The 17,006-nt window shown below is 45.7% G+C and overlaps 1 long non-coding RNA gene across 3 annotated transcripts; it reads right to left on the reverse strand.

The window, feature by feature from the left end:
- Positions 1-2,628: 2,628 nt before the first annotated feature.
- On the reverse strand, positions 2,629-16,540 carry LOC104913797. Of its 3 annotated transcripts, XR_002120814.2 has the most exons (5): positions 16,437-16,540; positions 8,229-8,295; positions 3,621-4,116; positions 3,278-3,371; positions 2,629-3,183 (listed from the first exon to the last, which is right to left on the reverse strand). It is a non-coding gene; the product is annotated as an uncharacterized LOC104913797 (long non-coding RNA). The 3 variants fall into 3 exon arrangements; XR_002120816.2 differs by lacking the exon at positions 8,229-8,295 and having other exon boundaries at positions 16,437-16,539; XR_002120815.2 differs by lacking the exons at positions 8,229-8,295; positions 16,437-16,540 and adding an exon at positions 6,325-6,432.
- Positions 16,541-17,006: the final 466 nt, after the last annotated feature.

Below are 17,006 nucleotides of genomic sequence, written 5' to 3' on the forward strand. Positions count from 1 at the left end.
AGAAAGAGGAAAAAAAAAAAAAAACCAACACAATTATAATAATTCCATTTCAGTGTTTTCCATAAGATCCTGGCCAACTTGGCCAATAACTAAGGCAAGGAACAGGGGAAAAAAAAGGTATGTATTGTATACTCACTTAAAACTTGGCTAGAAATGACCTTTTATTGTCTAATTTTTTTTTTCCATGCCCAACTTGGCTACTGGAGACAAACTCAGTGCCAAGTTTCTATAGCACATTATTTTCCTATGTATGATGTGTTCAAAAACACTTTCAAAAGCTTACCTCCAAGCGTCTTACAAGGGTTTTTGCATGGGTTTGGTGATGTGGACACTGGTGTTTCAAAACTAGATATGTTTTGCCTGTGTTTTTTCCCCCCTTTCGTCCCTTGTGTGGCCCAACATGGAACACTCTCCAAATGGGCTGAGCTAGGAAATGAGGTGAAGGCAGAGCTGTGATGGTAATGTAAACCTCTCTTTGGAGTGGCCCCAGGCATCGTGTGGGCCCCTGCCTGGGGCACTGTGACATTGGTTATGGGCATTCAGTCCCCACCTGGGTCATGGCCATGTGCCCTGTGCTGGGTGTGAGCACATCAATGGCTTTAAAGGCAAAATACAAGGGAGTGATGCTGAGCGAGCTCTTGAAGAGAGAAAACCAAAGCCCCCCAACCAGCTCTGGTCATTTTGCCTCCTCTGTAATGACCTGTCTGTGACATAAGTAACACTTTAGTCATGATAAAAATTAGAGCTATTTTTTTATGTATAGATTTGATTTCACTTCTGGTCTTTATGAAGTCCCATGATGGTTGTTTTTTTTGGTGGTGTTGCCAGTGCATCTGAATTACTACAGACAGAAAGACAGCTGCTTGAAAGCAATAACAAGGGTGAGACTTTCATAGCTTTGATTTCCTATATGTATTTTGCCTTCTGTAAGCTATACAAAGGTAGAACTTTCAGAGATCCTGATCATGCAACTGCTTCTGCACATATTGAATTTTACTATCCACTGACATAAGTTGAAGACATCTATAGTACATTATCTCTGGCTTTTGAGCATACGTGAGAAAGCCAGTTATGGAAACAGAAATAAAAGTGCAGTTTTCAAACGTGGTGCAGTTTTCTCTCTTCATTTTGGGACACCAAAGTTCTTTTACAGGCCTACCTGGAATGACTTTGGAGAAGAGTCTCCATAACTGAGAGAGGAATCCAGACCAGTGAAATGCGAAAGAAGATAACTAAGTTCATGATGGGTTCCTTTCCATTTTCTGATCATTCTGTTTTCATATGCTGGTTCTTGCTCTGATGTAGTTGGACTGACTCTTCATTTGCATGCTGATTCTGGGTTGCATATTTAACTCTGTGCTCAGCTGGGATTCATTTGGTATTTTAAATGTAGGTCAAAAAAGAGATGACTTGGAAGAAAAGAGAGGGAGTAGAAATGGCGAGAGGAAAGGTCGTGTGCAGTGTGCTGCACACAGATGGCTCCTTATGGCTAGGACATGTGGCAGAATCCAAGCTCAGCTGACAGTCTGTTTGCATGATGCAAAGCTCTTTCAAGGACTGCTGAGCCTTTGAAAGTCTCTGGGTGCATTCTGCAGGATGTTCACACTTTGCTGACCTTGCAGAAGCCTTGAACGAACTGCAATTTCTCATCTACTTTTGCAAACTAGGAGCTTTAGAGCAATGCTGTGAGGGGATAGAGATACAACCAAACATTCTGCTGTTTGCCAGGTGCCTAAAACCTGACTCCCTGGCTTGCCAAGGGGCATTTTGAGATCCCACCTCGCCTGGCAGTTCAGCAGGGGCAACGAAACTCAACAGAAGAGCTCTGTGGATCAGCTTGTACCTTTCTCCTGCTGAAAGGCTGTGCAGAAAGCAAGGATGAAGCAACTGCAAGATTTATGTTGGAACTGGATCTCCATGGATCAAAATGTGAATAACGCCTCCATCCCCTCCCAAACCTTCCAGACCTGACCTTTCACAATCACCATTTCCTGACCAGCGACTCCAAAGAAAATAGAGCTGCTAGTTGGTATTTAATGGAAATCTGCACAAAACTTGTCAAAATACACCACCATGCCTCTCAGATGCCTGGGACAAGACCTCTACAGTAGTTTCCAGAAACCCAGTGCAATTACTTACATTTTAAATTATCTTTAATTGTGGCGTGTGAGCTACAGAAACATTTCTTCCCCGCTCTGAAGCAAGACCTTGCTATTAAGAGTCACCCCCTAATTGCAGCTCTAATGGGGAGCTGGGGCAGGTCAGCACCAGGGTTAGCACAGGGTGAAGCGAGAGTGGCCACGGAGCACTGGGAAGTGGAGATGACACAGCACAACAGTCATGGAGGGGCAGCTTGGAGTGTCAGCTTCTTAGCACGTTTAATTACCCTACCAGATGTTCTAATCCAATCTTCCTGCCTATCCCCTGTCAGCAAATGTGACATTTTTTGTGTGTTTCTGACTGTGGACTCATAGGAGGCTTGGGTTGGGGAAGGGACCTTAAGGATCATCCAATTGCCCTGGAGTTTGTCTAAATAAACTCAGTGAGTTGCTGCTTCTTGGGCTTTTCCTTTGCAGGAACTGAGCATCCTTTTGCTACCCAAGTGGTTGCTCAGGTCTGAGTGTGGCTGTGCACACACTTGGTATGTGTAGGATTGAACCGAATCAGACTGAACTCATGGATTGACATGGATGTCACAGAGGGTGCAAGACTGATGAAAAATAGATGAGGTGGTGGTGCAAATCTGCTCAAGAGCTGAATGACAACTGTTAGCCTGGCAATGCTGAATTCAAGCAGTCCCTGTCAGTAGTGTGAGAGATGCTGCACCAGATTTTCTGGGGCTGTTTGCAAATTGACCTAGTGTTCCTGTTGACACAAAACCTTGGAAGCGCAGCTAAGAGCAGCATTGCTGAACACGCCTGATTTGCTCACAGATTGTGGTCAGATGTGAGCATGAAAGCAAATACTTGCCTATGCATCTAGGAGAGGGGAAAATAGTGAGTTCACTATGGACACAGATGCATGACATTACCTTCCAGGAGCAGATGTGCAGCACAGGGAATGAATCAACATGGGGAGGAGTTTCGTCAGTCAGTGAATTGTTTTTTGGTTGAGTGAGAACTCTGGATGTGCACATGCAACACGTTGACTGCGTGGAGAAATCTCCTTCTTTCTTCTTCTTTCCTTAACACGAAAAAGAAAACCCACAAATCAGAAGTCTCAAACTGTTCTTTGTTAAAGCACCACTTGAACAATTTGCTTTATTTTCACCACTCACTGCATTAATTGCTGCTTCTCTTCCATTCAGCCCCATCCTGTTCCCCAGACAGAGAGCATTCGGACTTGTCCCAAGCACAGCTTCAGCCACACACCTGCAGGATGGAAACAGGCAGAGCAAACAATGAAACAAGGCTGTTTATAAAGCCTTCAACACGTCAGGCAGGGAGAAGAGCCCAAGTTTCCACGTCAAGGCCTAAATGGACCAGAATGACGCGAAACACATGGAAAATATGGAAAATGTGGAATAAGTAATAAAATTATAAATAAAACAAATACAATAAATTGGGAATGCAGTTTTACTCATAATGATTTGTGTTCCTAGTAACCCAAGACTCCCTTACCTTTGAAAACGAGCATGTTTTTCCAGTGGTGAGCAGAGTGCAGGTGATGGGGCTGCAAAGGGCACTGGACCAACCAGAGGCAGAGGTGGGCAACAGGGAACCAGGGCTGTGACAGTGACTTGCATCAGGATCTCAGGAAAATCATGTAATCAGATGGTGGTTAGCATTAGTGCAGGAATTTTGGCCAGAAATGAATCTTGGCTTGTTCTGGGCTGAGAAATTTGCACTGGTGTTGTTATCCAGCTGCAGTTCTCTTGGGTTGCTTTGTCTCCTGTGCTTGTCTGGGTGCTGGTGACAGCAGTCAATGCACCCCTCACTGAATGGGGTCTCCTGGTGATATCTGGCTTTGGTGGGATGAGGCTTCTGGGCAGTCCTTGCTATAATGCTGATCCTTGGGCTGTGGGATTGTGCTGCTCTCATTAAACACTTTTAATGAGGCTCTCTGTGATGACTTTATGTTCTTTCAGCTCCACAAAGGAATGCTCAAAAGCTGACTCTGGAAGAAAACAAGAAAAGTAATGAAGTATGGTCTGCTTTAACCACTGTTGCTGTCCTGTTGTCTGGTTAAGAAGTGCTGGGGTTACAAAATAAATAGGCTTATCAGCCACATGAATATCCCTTGTGTTCAGAACAGCTCAATCGTTCAAAGCTCTGTTGGTGCCCATGGCAAAGGGCACCTATAGGGAAAGCCAAGAAGATAGAAGGAGCAATGGGGTTGGACACAGCTGCCTCCACCTCAATTAATTAGGCACCAATTTAGATATATTCCATTTGGAATGACTTTGGCAAACGTCAAGAATAAGGCTTAAACTCATGACTGGCAGCCTGAAGAACTTACACTCAGAGGGGCAGCAAAAGAGTGAAGCAATATGCCCAGAGTCCTTCTGAGAATGAAAGTCTGCACATAAAGCAAGCTAAAGCCCTGCTGCAGACACCATGCCATGGTCCCAGATGATTAAATGCTGAATTGTCCCTTTGCTGTATGTCAACACCTTGGAAAAATTTCCTTTGATACCACTGTGATGAGTTGGTTTGCTGTGCTGGCACCAAAGAGTGCTATGAGCAGAGTATGAATTGCAGCTATTCTTCAAGGTAAAAGATTTGAGTTTCTATTTCCCACTGCCACTGGGACCAAATGTGGGTCTGACTGGCCACTATATGGTGAAAAAGTCCCTCAGTGTGCCAGTATTGAAAACTGTTTGTGCATTAGTTGGAGCCTTTGCCAGAGAAATAATATCATCCCCTCTGTTTATTATACTGAAACTTGATAAAAGAAAGCATCAGAGAGGGGAAAAAAAAAAAATCCATCTGTGGTGTGAAATGAATGTTCTCGTCTGGACTCCAGGATGCAGCCGTGGCACCACCAGCATCCTATGGCAGAACCACAGCATAGGGCTGCAAAGGGACCTCAGCCCCACAATGCCGATAGGGATGGTTCCCTTTGGGGCACTGCCTCTCGGAGCCCAGCTGGCCATGCTGCACGCTGGTTTTCCCAGCAAGGCAGGCTCGGTTCTAAGTCCCACAGCATTTGAAATACTCCCACCACCTCCAGTATTTTTCTGGAAAAGCGACTGTGCATTGGCAGCTATTTCTGGCTCCAAGGTAGCATTGCAAATTAACACATTTTCTGTTGAGAAAAGACCCTGAACCAAGCAAAGCAACCTTCTCAGATGAGAAAAGCAGCCTGTGTGCATTGTTAACAGGCTTGCAAGAGTTGACAGAACCACTTCACAAGAAGTATTAAAAAAATCAGAGCAAAGCAAAACCAAGAACAAACAAAAACCCAAGCTCAACACAGCTCCTGTACAAGAAAAGGATATAAAGCAACACGCATGGCTGAAATACTGAGATTCCAGAAGTATCAAGCAGCAAAGGAGAGGAGGAAGCATTAGCCAGTCTGTGGGGGCTTTGGGACAGTCCTCCCCATTTTATTTCACATTGGGAAGTGTTAGCACAGAGGGCTTTTATGTTACGTCGGGGATCTATACATTAATGAAATAGAAAATGGCAACAACAACACTAACAGCAACAGAAACAAAGGCAAAAATTCAGCACAGTGTGGCTTATATGACTCAAGGAAACAGCCAGTGCCTGGGGATGCCCCTGTGCTGCTCTGGGTGCAGGATCAAGCCAGCAGCAGCAGCAGCCCTGCCACCAGCACAGAACCCTACTGCAACTGTGGTGGGGGCTCTCAGGGACCTCCATAGCACCAGTGGGAGCTGTGTAATATTCTTCTGCTAGCCATCCCATCACTCACATTTACTCCTTTTGGCCCTGTTTGCTCCTCGAATAAATGTGCAGCTGCAGATGCTGAGCTTGAGCAGAAAGCTGAAGGATTTACATCCAGCTGGGGAGAGGTTTATAGCAGAGCAGCAGATCCTGCTGCTGGGGATGCATCCTCCTCTACTTCCTCCCTCCAATGCTGTGGAGCTAACAATGCTAAAGTCACCAAAGAGCAAAAGGTGCTATTGTTTGGGGGACCCATTTCAGCCCTTCAGCCAAACCCCACCTAGGGCACAGGCTGCAGGCATAGCCCATCTGGGATGCCAATGCCAGCAGTGGATCCAGGCTGAGTATAATGCTATAATGTGACGTAAACCATAGCAATAATAGCAGAGCAACACAACCCTACACTGTAGCAAACAAGAACAAGCCCAAATACAGCACTTGTAGACACAGAAACAAAGAAAGAGAAACTGCTTACCTTTGAAAGGCTTTTGTTATGTAGGAACCTCCAATGAGGTGCCCTCACCTCCACCGCCAACTCTTAAATGAGGGCTGGGAAGGGGTGGATCCTGGCTCCACCTCTTCTGGTCACTCAGGGGCATTGCATGCACCTGAGCTCTCCTGGGTTGGCCCTGCCTTCCCACCAGGTGCTCCATCACTGCTTCAGGCTGTGACTTAGCATTTCCACTACACTGAAGATGAGCATTGCTCTGTATTTCATTCCCTGACATCTCTGCTCCATTGACTCAGACAGGCCCCACCGCTGTGGCAATAAATACACATCCATGGCAGTGCTTGCCTGCTGCAGCAGTGTGCTCTGAAGTGCTTCTATTTGGCTGAACAGAGTGATTCTGAATTCAAAAAGGTTAATTATGGCTGCATTTTTCTGTGCTTGGTTTATAACGGACAGGGAGAGGCTATGCTTGGGCTCCTAGCTGAAGCATGAAGAACCGGTCCCCATTCCCAATTCTAACTGGTCCCCGGGATGAGGCAGAGCCCTCTCTGCAGTTCCACTGCTGATGCACTGCCTTATAGAAGTTAGGCATTAAAGATAAAACACCCACCAAGCCCAGACATCAGTAACAGAGCACAGAAATCCACAACAGCAGCAATGCTCAGAGGGCTGCCCTATGCCCGCTGTGCTGGATGCTGGATGCTCTCCCATTCCCCAGCCATCAGCTCTCACTCAAGTTGCCTTTATTTAAGTGGTTGGTGCTTTGCAGATTACTTCCAGGCCCCTCAAGGGTAGAAAGTCTTTTTACCTCCTCCGGCCCCGAGACCGTTCCAACAGCTGTAACTATTTCATTTTTAATTTACTTGATACAACTTGTCTCTGCTTAATCCATCAGGACAACGTTGAGGGTTCCTGACCCATAAATTCAGGGTGGGAGGGTAGGGGGGTGCTGGGGGAAAGGGAAAAAAATAAAGAAGGGAAAGGATTTTGAAAAATTGTGTCTAGATTGCAGCCAAATGTGTTCTCTTAACTCACTGCAAAGTGCAAGGCTGGGACCTGGGAGCGAGGAGGGACCTCAGCTTTTATTACTGTGACACACATACACCCCCAGACTGAGATGTATCATCAACTTAAACCTCTGAAAATTTTCTGGAATAGATTTAATTCCCCTTTCCCTGCTAACCAATTCCTCTTATTTACACAGACACCCAAGTGAAAAAAAAAAGCACCTCACTGCATCTATACACAAATATGTACAAATACATTTTACATCCTGAATTTCTGAAGGCAACACATCCCTTCCTCCAGGTACCACTTCCTCTCCACTGCCCATTGCCAAATGCTCTCTGTTTTGTGTAGGAGATGGCACTGCTCTAAACCAATCAGCTGACAGTGGGCTGATTAGCTATGGGTGGGCATGTGCTTTGATTACAGGAAGAACCCTGGGCAATGTTGTGTGTTTTAAGGCCCACTTCTACATATGCCCATCATCACACACTGAGCAGGAGAGACAGAAAATAAGCCTGAACAAAATAATTACACTCTAAAATATTAATGCATACATGGAATCATTGAATCATTAAGGTTGGAAAAGGTCTCTAAGATCCCCAACCCATCCCACCATGCCCACAAACACGTCCCGCAGTGCCACATCCCCACAGTTCTTCAACACCTCCAGGGATGGTGACTCCCATACTCCCTGGGCAGCTGTGCCAGTGCAAAACTGCTCTTTCTGAGAAGAAATCTTTCCTAATAACCAACCTGAACTTCCCCTGGTGCAATATAAGGCCATCACCTGCCATCCTATTGCTGGTAGAGACCAATCACCACCAACACAAGAGTGTGCATAACCACGCGGCCACACCGCGATCACTCCCAAAACAAAGAACACACACATAAAGAACAAGACTTAGCTTTGGAATTCTCACTTCTTTGCAGTTGTCCTTATCCTCTAGCAGCTCCCCACGCGTGGACAGCAGCACCGCAGGGATAGAGCTGATGTGAAGTGAGAACATTTTGAGTTGGAGAATTTTTTGGCTTCACAGCGAAAAAACAAAAAAAATAAAAAAAAAACCCAAAACACACCCCAAAACCCCTCTTCAAAACCCCACGTCTCCATTTCTCACTTTGTTTCACTGCAGTCTGTGTAACAATGCCTCAGTTTATTGGGAAAGACAAGAGGGATTTTTTTCAGAATTACACATAGATATAGAAACCATATAGGAAAGGTTCTAATTATAACTATTAAACTCAGAGAATAAAGGGATACAGTATTCCTGGCTCACTTGGTGGTTAGGAGTTATGCAGTGCGTTCTCTGCTTTAAAATGTGTGGCAAACTATGTAATTTTTTAAAGGAAGAATTACTTTCATTTTATTAAAGTCACCTTCAACATTGTTCTGCGTTGGGTGATTGACTTTGCCCCTTTTCCTGCCACTCTCGATGCAGAGCAGATGGGGAAGAGGTTTCCGTGAGACGTGCTGGAGGCATGTTTTAAAAAATAATAATACTGGTAAGGCTAATACTAATAAAACATAATAATAAAAGCCCTCTGATGTGTGGACTCTTTTTGGTTGGCTCCTCTTGCAATTCTCGGAGACCACGTTTTAAAATTGCTGGGTGATGATTATCAGGGGATTAGGGATTAGCGTGGTGGTTTGACTGCTTGTCAAAAGCCTTACGAGGATACACAGATTAAAATAATTCCCTTTTCTTTCCCCCTTCTCATCAATAATGAAGCAGATGATTTTAAGCCCCATGTAACCTCCAGTGGGCAATGAGATTTTCCGAGTGATCTCATGATATCTGGCTCAATTTTGCTCTGGTTTGAGAGCTGCGGAGGGATTTTGTAGTAACTATAGGGCTCAATTAGATGTCAGGAACTCCACAGGCTGGCAGTCTCATTTAGATTGTTGGGCAATAAGAGAGAAATGCAAAAACTAAATGGAATACAGCTGCCGATTGCAAGAAAGGAGGTTGCAGGAAATAAAAAAGGAAATAAACTGCTAACACAGATACACCCAAAAGATGTGCAGGACACAGAAGCAGCGCTCCTATGAGCCTATTCTGGTCCATATTTCTGGCTGGGATAGCACTTTATTACTTACTGATTGTAATGGAATTGTTTTCTTCTGCATGGGCTCTAGAAAATTCCCACTGTTCTTTTGAAGAAGAACAGGGTACGTCCAAGTTTTCACCTATTCTATTCTATTCTATTCTGTTCCGTTCCGTTCCATTCCATTCCCAACCCTCTCCACCTTATCCTACTGTATCCTTTCCTTTCTGGATCCAGTCATTAATTAGGCACAGAGTCATTACTCAGTACTGGAAGCCCAGTGCCTTGAGAAAACTCCAGAAGGAGGTGAGGAGTGTTGGGAGTCACCACAGAGGTGAACTGTGGCATGGGACTACAGCTCCTGGCTGCATTTCTGTGCATCCCCATCCTCGAGAGCCACTAATGCTGAAGTATTTACTGAAGTTCTATGTTCCCTTGCTGCACCCTTTTCCTCTCAAGCTGTTAATTGCAAATCCTACAGAATCAAAAGCAAAACACACTTGGGGCTTTCAATGCGGCATGACTCTGATTTGTGCTGCAGAAAGCCCAGGTCATGGTTTTATTTATCCTCCCAGATCTCACGCTTGCCCACTAATTAGAGCTAGTTGCAGGAGATTAGATGACTTTTTAATGTTTCCCATGCAACAAGAACATAAAGTGAGTTTTTTGCTTTTTTTTCCTCTATAAATGGAAAAGCAAAGAGAACTTTGTCACTTCCACGCAGCTATTTTTTAATTTTCTTCTGCAGAATGTTGCCAGTCCCTAGAAGTGTCCAATTCTACCAAGCAGGGGAACGGTGCTGCTTTTTAGCTGGTAATAGTCTGTGCTTTTGTGTCTGTGGGGGAGTTTTTAACATATTTCTTCATTCTTTCAAGAGATGAGATGGCATTTTAACATTGAGAACCCATAAAGAAAGAACAACTTTCTTATCCTCAGTGACCATGCAGACAACGGTTCCTTAGCAATCAATAATAATTACACAACTGGGATTTTTGCATATAAATCTCTACATTCATTAGCAGCCAGAAACTGATGCTGCTGCTCTGTGACATCCTCGGCATTGGGTTGGAAGGGATCTCAAGGATCATGAATCTCCAACCCCCCCTGCCGCATGCAGGGCCACCAATTTCTCCATTTAATACCGGCCCAGGCTGCCCAGGGCCCCATCCAACCTGGCCTTGAACACCTCCAGGGATGGATGGGGCATCCACAACCTCTCTGGGCAGCTGTTCCAGCACCTCACCACTCTCATAATAAAGAATTTCCCCGTGATATCCAACCTAAATCTTCCCTCCTTCAACTTGGAACCATTTCCCCTTGTCCTGCTGTTATCAACCCTTTCAAAGAGTTGACTCCCCTCCTGTTTGTAGGCTCCCTTTAGGTACTGAAAGGCTGCAATGAGGTCACCCCACAGCCTTCTCTTCTCTAGGCTGAACAAGCCCAGCTCCCTCAGCCTGTCTTTATATGGTCACTCAATGTGACCATGGCCATTCTTGTTCCAACTGCACCTATAGACAAACCTCTTGGGGCAGTTTCCTTCTGGGAGCAAACCCTCATTTTTCACCACATAACATTTTATAAGTTTCAAGCAAACGGAAAATGGATTTTATTATTATATTTCTTTTTTATCTCTACTTTTTGGGTGGGGGGGGGACGGAGGGGGCTGAATGTTTTATGGCTGCAAAAACAGAATTTGTGGTTTGAACTGTTAAGGTTTGATGCAGAGGGCTATGGAACCTTTTATGTAACCCGCTGGCCTGAATAATTATCAAAATATTTTGCTTTCCACTCTTTCTAAGCCTCTGCATCAGGAAAAAAAAAAAAAAAAATAGTGTGCAACCTTTTGACCACAGAATCATAATACCAAGAAAACCCCTTCAGATGGCAGCAGCTCGTGGGATGCTGGGCTGGGACAGGACCCTGTGGGGGACCTGGGATGGGATGGAGCTAAGATGGGAGGAAGCAGAAGGCACAGGTAGAGCTGTGAGCATCACAAAGCACAGCACTGCCTACTGACCAACCCCAGGAATGCTCTGCCTGCTCCACAGACAGGTGCCCTACACTCACGTGGCTGACATACTCCACAGCTTTCTGTGCAACCTCACAAGCTGCATCCATGGCATTTTGGACAAGAAGTCATCAGAAATGGCTAAGTTATTTCTATTCCTATCCCATTATCTCCTGGCCTAGAGCAAAATGGGAGGAGCTTAGCTTTTCCTTGATGTAAATCAATGCATTTCACCCAAATTTGCAGCACTGCAGCCATTTGGATGAGATCTTCCCAGAACGTTCTGCCCCAATTTCTTCAAGACTGGATTCCACCCTTGCACCCAGAGCCCCAGATTGGCCTTTGCCTTACAGTACTGATTAGATTGTGTTGGAAAGGAGAGGTGGTGCACATAGTGGGGATAACAGGGAATTTGTCACTGACCTCATTCTTGTGAGCACCAGGAGCATAATGGGGATGGGAAGAAGTCTCAGTGAGGTGGCTAATTTAACTCCTCGAGCAGATTTTAAGCTTTTGCCCTGAAGCCAGAAGAAGCACTTACTGCTTCTGGTCTTGTCATGCTTGACTGGTTATTGAGTAATTGAGGCTTTTCACCCCTGGAAACACCGTGGCACTGCCATCCCTTATCTCCCAGCAGGTGAGAAGAGCTGAGGAGAAGAGGGGGAAAAGCCCTGTGCTCTGGCCAGGGGAAGTGAAGAGACTTCAAAAGTGATGGCAGTGGGATGCTCTGTCTCTTCCACTGTCCATAGGGCACGGCCAGAGAGACCCACTCAATTACACATCAATAAGAGCACTAAATTGAGGTGCTGGAGGTGATATCCCCACTCTCCACTGTTTACACAGCCCCCAAAGCAGGCTCCCAGGTCACAGCCAGCCTTGCCTCCATCCTCCCTCCCCTTTCCCTGCAGGTCAGCAGCACACAGTTGCTGCCCTGAAGCGCTTTTCCACTTTTGCTGAATCATATGAAAAATTCAGCTCGAGTTCCAATCATTCATCACAAAATAAGCTGATGGTTAGACATGCTATTTTAAAGCAGATATTAAAATAAAGAAAACAGTCACTCTCCCTTGTAAGAGAAATACAGCTGGTTTTCCTTTAATTCCATTCTGGTTTTGCCTGATTTCCCCCCCTCTCATTGCAAACTCCTGGAGTTGCCAGAGCACTCACCCAGAGAGCAGAGCAGAGCATTGCACTCTGCAGATCTGCAGTGCTGCCCTAACAATCCAACACTGCTGAGAGCTGCTTTGAAAACATCACCTTGCAGCATCCCTGGACAACAGTATTCTCTTCTCTTTTCTACAGAAAACCTACAGAAAGGACTGGTTACATTTTCCCTGGAGTTCAACTATAGAACCCTGTGCCTTCCCTTCCTTTGCTGCCCAAGTCAAATACTTAAAGAGTTTCTTGCCGCAATGGCAGAAATGCATTATGTCTTGGGCAATGTCCAGAATAAGAGCATTTGCCTCATTTACAGCACTAATTGAGAGGTTTATTGGCCTACAAAAATATTCCATAGCTCTTAGGGCTTCCTATAATGCTGCACACCTTGAAGGCCTGTTTTCTGAAAGCACTGCATCATTCCATGAGTCACTGCACAGCAGGGCTGGGGTGTGGGGACAGGGAGGGGATGGGACCCTCTCCCAGACTGACCCAACAGTGGCCATGTGGGGCTTTGTCCCAAGGGGACCAACAAAACTGTTTATCATGAGAAAAGATGATATACCAGATGTTTCAGGTTGGATATTAGGAATAATTCCCTGGAGGTGTTAAAAAATGTGGGGATGTGGCACATGAGGACGTGGTCAGTGGTCATGGTAGGATAGGCTGGGGATCTCAGGGGTCTTTTCCAATCTTAATCATTGTGTGATTCTATGACTCCATGTGAAGAAAGGCTGCATTTCATCTTCAGCCCCCAAAATGATGGGGTGTCCCCTAAATAAAGATTCTTGAACATCATGCCATTGCTGCCCATGTGCCACGTTTCTCTATGCAGACATGAATAATGACTTTCAGATGGCTGGCACTGATTTTTCTTCCGCTCAAAAAGAAACTAGTTGTTTTCGGTGGTAAATTTCAACCCTGAACAATGCTGCATATTTGTAGGGATGCTGAAAAATGTCAGCTTTCTGAGAATATGGAGCCCTCAGAGCTCTTTGTTACTCTGCTCATTTGTGAGCCTCAAGATTTTGCTTCATTGTTATAAAGACAATAAATGTGCCTTGTTTTCATAAGGAAAGCAAAAAACCTTTCCACTATTACTGATCTTTGGAGTAGGGACTTCCAACTGTAACTTCACGTGCTGGAAGCTCACCATCAACAGCAAGTGCTGGGACTGAGGGTGCTGCCTCCTCTTCCTCACATCAGTTCAGGGACCATCGTCATATGTCCAACCATTTTTCATTTACTCAGAACAAAGTAACCTTACAAGAGCAGAGCAAAGCAAGCTCTGCCCCACAGCCCCATGCTGTAATTTTATTTAGCCTGATCAGTGTTTTTTTTCACTGGCGCAACTGGATTTCATCCCTACACAGCATTGCCCCAGTTATAAGTGGGTTGCTAAAATACCAACTTTTGCCAAGATATCCTAAACACCATTTTTATAGGTAGTATATGCAATCCAGACCCTCAGCTGGTGGAATTTGGCACAGCTCCACCAGCACCAGTGTGGGGACACTGATTTACACCAGTGTGGGAGCCAGATCCGGAATGCTCTCAGCCTATCTCGGTTTTACTCCACCACAGCATTTGTTTGGGTTGGTCTCAGCCCCGCTAGAGGTACTGAGCTGATTTGGGCCACTAAATCAAAGCATCCCATCGCCTCGCCTGGGAATGTGAGGATGCCTCTGCTTCCTATTTCAAAGGGACAGCAACCCCGAGGTGCTGGCAGTGCAAAACTAGCCTTGCTCTTCCACATCTTTCCTGCACTTGCTGCTCATTTCTTACGAAGAGGCTTCACAGCCTTTCAGGAAATAATTATCTCGGTGAGACCCAGCCCTTGCTGATTTGATGGACAGCTTCTGCAACAGGCAGGGAGGTGCCAGAGCTGGGAACCCAGAGAGAATAAGGCCTTCAATTACCGCAGTGATATAATTAATGAATTTATGACGGCAGCCAGACAGCAGCGACAGCAACACTGACTTACTTCACTGCAATCTACCCTGCTGACTAATGCTCATATCAACACCTCTAGCAACCAACCAGCCACCAGCCCCTTTGCTGGCTGAGATTTCACGTGATTTCTCCAGAGAGAACCTTTCCAGATCATTTGAACTAATTGAGGTAATGGAGAAATTGTTCTCATGCCAAAACACTTTTTTTTTTTTCTTTTTTCTTTTTTTTTTTCTTTCTTTCCCTCCTCCTCTTCTTTTGGTAAGATGATAATATTTGGAAGGCTTCTGGCTACTGCTTAAAGGAGCAGGGCAGCAATGCTGAGCAGCCGAGAGGTTGGATCAGCTGCAAATTGTCTTCCTTGCAGTGCTGGAAGCCAAACTGCACCCCAACATCTGCTAAAGCCCCTGGTGAGCAGCAATACCCCTGCAGCAGGAGCATGCTGTGCACTGATTGCAGCAATCAGCTGTAACGGTATTTACAGCTTCTGGAAGCAAGGGCAGCAGCAGCGGGGGCTCTGCAGGGGCTGACCCTGCCTCCCAGTTTATTCTGGGATGGAGCTTGCTGGGTTCAGGGTTGGCTTCAGACACCCAAACCCCACTGAGGTCTTGCCCTTAACCTCTGCCTCAGCTTATCAGTCTGGTGATCCTTAGATTTAACTGTTTGCTACAGGTTGGTGGCTGTTTGCTGGGGTATGAATGATGGGGCACACCTGAATTCGTCTGAGGGCTTCCCACATTGCTCCAGTCTTTGTCACCTGATGTGATAGGCTTAAGACTTGGAGAATAGATTGCTCTGGGGAAGTGCCTGGAAAGGAAGATAAAAAGCCAGCCACAGCTGGTGTTGGCCTGATGCTTTGGATCTCAGTAGGACAGCACTTCTGAAAAGCACTGTCTTGCCCCTTTCAGGTTGCCTGACCATGACACCTATTTTACCCAATGTGGACACATCGAGACTCTCAGACCAGCAGCAACCTCAGCCCTTGGAGAAACCCTCCATGAGGCAGCATCCTCTGTGTCCCAGGAATGAGGAAAATCCAGAAGAAAAAAATCAAAGCGGACAATCTGGGACTGTTCCCAACAGAGCAGATCCCTGTGACCAGGCAGGGAGTGGTGTGAAGAGCTTCGCATAAAATGGAGCTGGAAGGGCAAAGGAGGGAAATCTTTCCCTTCCCATTAGGAAATTCAGCCTGAAGTCTCCACAAGAAATGCTGGGATGCAAAACAAAGCCTGGGCTGCTCTAGACAGGAATGTGCCGAAGTCCTTTGCCTTCAAGATGTGTGGGCTTGTGAAGGACAGAAATGCAGCACTGGGTGGGCCGGTGCAGGCTTTAATTTTTTATTTTTATTTTATTTTTATTATTTTTTTGCTATAATGCAGATATAAAATGCTAATTTTCATGTTTCATAACATTCTTCCTAAAGCACATTTTTGGGTTTTGTCCAAAGACACAACAACCCCCCTGACAGCCTTGCTGCCTGGGTTTGCACATGCACCGACCGTCTGAGGGCAATGAATCCTGCTGCACCCTGAGCTCCCCCAGCCCACACCTCCTGCAGCATCTATCCCACGTTGCACCAATGCTTGGAGAGGGGAATAAACTCAGCTGGGTGCCACCAGTCCTGCTGCCCTGCTCCCAGTGGCTGCTAATTGCACAGAGCTGCCACAACTGGTGTTAATCATAGCACAGCATCTAGAGGCCTCTAGTGTCCACAAGCTACATGAACTCGGCCAATAGGTGGCTTGCCCAGAAAAAAAATTAATCAAGAATAAATGCTTTTTGCAGTATTTGCAAGCAATAAAGAAATGGTTTCACAACTAGCACTACAGTCCACAATTGCTCATTAGTGCCAACATAAACTTGCAGTGCTCATCACTCAGCATCCAACAATAACCGAATGTACACATGACCAGAATGATATGGGAAAGGACAGCACGTGTAATAGCACACACTTAATGGTACTTACCTTTGAGAAGAGAAATGCAGCCTTTGGTCACACAGGAATCCTCAGAGACTTAGATTTCCACAGTTTGAGTCCTTTGGCACTAAAAAGAATAAGAATAGAGAATAGGTAAGAATAATCACAGGAATGGCAAACATTGGTGGTACTACTGCTCCTTGGATGCATCTGACTGTGCCATGTCCTGAGCACAAAATATTGCTCCTGCCCAGCAGGCAAGCCAGGGTAACATACATTTAAAGAAGAGAAGGGAGAGGGCTCTACTGACTTCTTGTTTTCTATAGTTCCCCCAGTTAGCAAACATCCCATAAGAACAGAGAGCGAGAAAGAAACAAAACACCATGCACTGCCACAGCCCTGCTCTGTGTAAGCACCTCCATCTCCCCTGGCTCTGGGCATTCCATCACATCCTGGCCATACCGTCACACTGGGACTGGATTCTTCCATGCCTGCAGTATTCCCACTGGGTCCTGGCATTGTGGCTCATTCAATGCGGCAGGAGAATAAAAGCTGCAGACTTCATTAAGTGCAGCTCCCCATCCTGGCTCATGGTGCCAAAGAGGCAGTGCCAGACCC

This window comes from Meleagris gallopavo, chromosome 20 (genome assembly GCF_000146605.3).
Source record: "Meleagris gallopavo isolate NT-WF06-2002-E0010 breed Aviagen turkey brand Nicholas breeding stock chromosome 20, Turkey_5.1, whole genome shotgun sequence".
In the NCBI taxonomy this organism is placed as follows: Eukaryota; Metazoa; Chordata; class Aves; order Galliformes; family Phasianidae; genus Meleagris; species Meleagris gallopavo.